We start from the raw sequence: 5577 nt of genomic DNA, 5'->3' as shown, positions 1-5577 counted from the left end.
AATTATGTAATATCTGAGATCCAAAATGACCTTATAAAATATTAAGTTCAAAATTTTGTAAATATAAGAAATTCCTATAATTTATTCTTTGAGAAATTGTTATTCCTCATGCCTCCTTCACCACTCATCTGTCAGTTTTTTGTACTATGGTGGCGGTTTCCAATTTATGCTGAAATTTGAAACACCAGCAGGGTCACCCTTGGTAGATAAATTTCAACTAAGCTTCCAGACTAACTCAGACTAGGAATAAGAAGAGGCCAGCTACTTCAGAATGTTCACCTACTGAAAACCTTATGAATAGCAATGGAACATCAGAATATTGAATATTGAAACTATAAATAGTACCAGAATACTGTCACATATAGTGCTAGAAGATGAGCGCCTCAGGTTGGAAGGCACTCAAAATATGACTGGGGAAGAGCTGCCTCCTCAAAGTAGAGCTGACTGTGATGATACGAATGGAGCAATGTTGTTGGGACCTTCATTTTCTAATAGAGCACAAGTCAAAATAAGGAGAAAAGGCTGTAATATCCATTAATAATTAGAACATAGGCTGTATGAAGTATGGATCAAGGAAACTTTGAAGTTGTCAAAAATGAAATGGAATACTTAAAGATCACTAGGCCTTAGTGAGCTGAAATTCACTGATTATAGCCATTTTGAATCTAACAAGTTCAGTTTATTATACCAAGAATGACAAATGGTTCAGGAATTGTGCCACATTCGTTATCAAAACGAACATTTCAAGATCTGTAGTAGTATAACATCCATATACCTACAAGGAAGACCAGTTAACGCAACTATTATTTACTGTTATAAATTTACACACCAACCACTAAAGCCAATGATGATGAAATTGAAGAATTCTACCAACTTCGGGCTGAAATTGATCAAACATGCAATCAAGATGCATTGCAAAGGTTGACACCAAAGCGGAAGCATCAGTAATTGGCAAATATGGCCTTAGTGATAGAAACGATACTAGAGACTGCATGATAGAATTGTGCAAAAACAATGCACAATACACTATACACATGGACCTCACCAATGAATACAGAGAAGTCAAATTGACTACATCTGTGGAAAGAGATAATTAAAAACTCCATATCATCAGTCAAAACAAGGCCAGGGGCAGACTGTGGAACAGACTATCAATTAGTATGCAAGTTCAGACTGAAGCTGAAGAAAATGAAAACAAGTCTACAAGAACCAACATATGACTTTGAACATATCCCACCTGAATTTAGAGATAATCTCAAGAACAGATTTCAGGCATTAGACACTAAAGACCAAAGACCAGAAAAGTTGTAGGATGACATCAAGAGCATACAGGAAAAAAACAACAAGTTATTAAGAAGACAAGAAATATAGACCAAAATGGATATCAGAAGAAACTCTCAAACTTGCTCTCCAGAGTAGAGATGCTAAAACAAATAGAAGCAATGAAGTAAAACAGAAAATTTCAAAATGCAGCTCAAGATAAAGTTAACTATTAACTGCAATATAGAAAATCAAAAGGGAAGAATATGTTCAACATTTCTCAAGCTGAAAGAGCTTAAAGGCAAAAATCCAAGCCTCCATTTGCAATATTGAAGATTGACATAGACAAAGTATTGAATGATGTAGAAAGCATCAAAATAAGATGAGTCACTGTATCCAAAAAAAAGGTTGTTGCTCAACCACTTCAAGACGTAACATATGCTCAAAAGTGAATGGTACTGAAGGAAGAAGTCCAAGGTGCACTGAAGACATTGGCAAAGAACAAGGCTCTGGAAATTGATGGAATGCATATAGATATCTTTTAACAAATGGATGCAGCACTGGATGCACTAACTCATCTATGCCAAGAAATCTGGAAGACAGATACCTGGCAAACCAATAAAAACAGATCCATTTTTATGCTCATTCCAAAGAGAGGTGATCCAAAAGAATGCAGAAATCATTGGACATTATCATTAATATCACACACAAGTAAAATGTTGCTAACGATAATTTTTAAATGGCTCCAACAGTACAATGACTGGGTACAGCCAGAGTTTCAAGTCGTAGTCATACAAGAACATGGAATGACGGATATCATTGCTGACATCAGATGGATCCTGGCTTAAAGCAAATAATACCAAAAAGATGTTCACTTGTGATATACTCAATAAGCAAAGGATTTTCACAAGCTATGGTCAACACTGCAGAGAATGAAAATTCTGCTACACTTCACTGTACTCATGAGGAACCCGTACATAGACAAGAGGCTGTCATTAGAACAGAACAAGGGGACAATGAATGGTTTAAAATCAGGAAAGGTATGTAACAAGGTTGTATTCTTTCATCAGGTTAATTTAATCTGTGGAGTCCTGGTGTGGTGCCATAGATAAGCACTTGACCTTAAGGTCGGTTTAGTACGGTAGGCACTTGACCTTAAGGTCGGTTTTAATTGCAAGGTTGGTGGTTCAAACACAGCAGCTGGTCCTAATAAATCCTGTACGGGGTAGCTATGGTAGGAACCGACTCGATAGCACTTAACATTCAATCTGTATGATGAGCAAATTATATGAAAAGTTGGATTACATGAAGAACATGGCATCATAATTAGAGAAGACTCATTAACAACCTGTTATATCCTTGCTTGCTGAAAGCAAAGAGGACTTCAAATATTTACTGATGAAGATCAAAGACCATAGCCTTTGGAATGGATTGCATCTCAATGTAAAGAAAACAAAAATTCTCACAACTGGACCAATAGAGCATCATGATATATGGAGAAAAGATTAAAATTGACAAAGACTTCATTTTACTTGGACCCACTATTAACACTGGTGGAAGCAGCTGTCAAGAAATCAAATGATGTATTGCATTAAGCAAATCTGCTGCAAAGGACCTCTTTAAATTGTCCAAGAACAAAGAAGTCAGTATGAAGATGGATCCAAGCCAGGGTATTTTCAATAGCCTCATATGCATGTGAAAGTTAGTGAATAAGGAAGACTATAGAAGAATTGATGCATTTGAGTTACGGTGTTGGAAAACAATATTAAAAGTACCATCAACTGCCATAAGAAAAAACAAATCTATGTTGGAAGAAGCACAGCCAGAATTCTTATCATAAGCCAGGTTTGTGAGATGTCATTTCTCATACTTCATACACACTATCAGGAGGGACCAGTCCATGGATAAGGACATCATGGGCAGCACAGTGGCCTCAAGTGTAAGGACTGTAAGGATGATGTAGGACCACACAGTGTTTCGTTTTACTATGCATAGTGTCACTATTTTTTAGAACTGACTAGATAACACCTAACACCACCACCAACAACAACCTCTTGCTTCTTCATGGAAACAACCATCAAGAAATTAAAGACATGGAGGTGGAGCTTAATGGTGGAATAGGGGAAGTGTCATGCAGACATCTGCCAGCAATAACACAGAATGCCAGACAAAGCAGGTTCAGGGGATGGTCCCAAAACTCTGAAATACATATAAAGGAATATTCAGGAAGTTGGAAGGCTTACAGCCAGTGGAATTTGTAGCAGAATCAAGAACAGTGATGTTTTATGACCTGCAGCTCCTGCAGTAGCCATTTTGGGCGTGATGGACAGGGTGAAGGATCAGAGGAGCACTCCCACTGCAGATGTCATCTGACTGATCCTTGGAGATAAAGGTGTGGACATTCTTTTTTATTTTCTGTTCATTGATCTCTCACTGTCTGTGCACCTCCACTGTGATGACCAGAGGGGGTGCCTGAAGGGTCAACACTGCCACACCCCTGAATATGGAACTGCTCAGAAAAACCACTAAGAAGGGAGAAGACACTGATTAAAACCAAATAGTCTCCCAAAACAGCTATGCGGCCCTCATCTATTTATCACTATGAAAAAGTCCTGAACAGGGTTGTTGAGTGGAAGAGATACAGATTAAAAAGGAAACAGGATACAAATTAAATCCTAGGTTAGATCATAAGGAGTAACAGTAACATCTTGAAATTTCTCAGTCTTGAAGACAAGAAGCCAAGAGAGAGCTGTTAAAAGTCATACTCAGATTTTGCTACAGACTTTTTTCCCCCTGTGATTATAGACTATAGTATTTAATTTTTTTTTTTTTTTTTCTGTAGCTGTTTTGGTGTTGGTCCACCTTATATCTTCAGGGAACTCTTTCTCTCCCTACGTTACCCAAGAAGAGACAGCAATTGGGGTCATATAGCCAAGCTACCATCACACGCTATAAAATCCCACCATCCAGGCAAAAGCCAATATCAGCTGCTAAACACGAGAGACAGCCAACACCTGCTACAGTTACTCTGATTTAATAATAAAAGTGAAAAGGTAAGCCCATATCCTGATCACATCTACATGTAGGCAATCATTAAGCATAATAATACATCAACATAATTCACCTAATTATTGATATCACACCTAATTATTGAAGATGCCCAAGAAACAGCTGATCATATCAGCCCATGTACGGAAACAAGATAGAGTAACTGAGAAAATGAACTGAGGATAAACCTAGACTTCCTACTGGAAGGAGGGCAAGTTTAGAAATGCCTGAGAAGGAATTCAGGAAAATGATACTGAGATGCATTCAAATGCTCCAGAGAAAAATAAGGAAGAAGTTAGGAGTGTGCTACAGGAACAATCAAATAAGATAGATGGAGCATTGGAAACAATTCAAAACCTGCAAAAAGAGGTCCAAATGATTTAATAATAAAGTATCAGAAATGGACAATACACTGAAAGGGCAAAGGAGAAGAAATGAAAAGATGGAAGCCAGAACCAGCAAGCTGGAAGACAAATGTCTCAATACTGCTAAAATAGAAGAGCAAGCAGAAAAAAGGATTAAAAAATCTGAAGAAAGTTTAAGATTCATGTGGGAGAACATAAGAGGAATAAATGAAGAATTATTGGCATTCCAGAACTGAAAAAATCACAGAAGTCCAAAGACGAGATAGTTGAAGAGCTTCTGGAAGAACATTTCCCTAACATTCTGAAAAACCAAAAGATAAGCATTCAGGAAGATCAACAAATCCCAGGAAGCATAGACCCCAAAAGAAAATCACTAAGACATATCATAATAAAGATCTCCATAATCAAAGATAAGGAAAGCAAATCAGATTAAGCTCAGATCTCTCAACAGAAACCATGCAGGCAAGAAGGCAATGGGAGACCTATATTAAAACCGAAAGAAAAAAAAAAAAAGCCAACCAATAATCCTTTATCCAGCAAAGCTATAGATCAAATATGATGGTGCAATCAAAACTTATTCCAGGATAAACAGAAGGTAAGGGATATTGCCAAAGCCAACCCTGTACTACAAAACTCCTAAAAGGAGTTCTGTTGTCTGTTAGTCTCTTGTCTGATATGTCATTGCAAAAGACATTTTTCCATTTACTCTTTTGGTGAAATCTTTTGATGCACATACGTTTCTAATTTTTAGTATGTCCCAATCATTATTTTGTCTTCTTTTGTTTGTGTAATTTTCACAATGTTTGATAGTCTGTGTGTGCCCTGTATTGTTGTTGGTTGTTGTTGTTGTTGTTAAGTGCCGTCGAGTCGGTTCCGACCCATAGCGACCCTGTACAGGGTTTCC

At 37.4% G+C, this 5577-nt stretch overlaps 1 protein-coding gene across 3 annotated transcripts in view; it reads right to left on the bottom strand.

Moving 5' to 3' along the window:
- Positions 1 to 5577, bottom strand: part of PHKB (phosphorylase kinase, beta) — a 309713-nt gene that overhangs the window by 206374 nt on the left and 97762 nt on the right. The window lies entirely within an intron of this gene.

The sequence above is a fragment of the Chrysochloris asiatica genome, unplaced genomic scaffold, assembly GCF_000296735.1.
Source record: "Chrysochloris asiatica unplaced genomic scaffold, ChrAsi1.0 scaffold00204, whole genome shotgun sequence".
NCBI classification, from domain to species: Eukaryota; Metazoa; Chordata; class Mammalia; order Afrosoricida; family Chrysochloridae; genus Chrysochloris; species Chrysochloris asiatica.
Note: the sequence above shows the minus strand (reverse complement) of the source record. Positions and strands in the feature narration are given on the sequence as shown.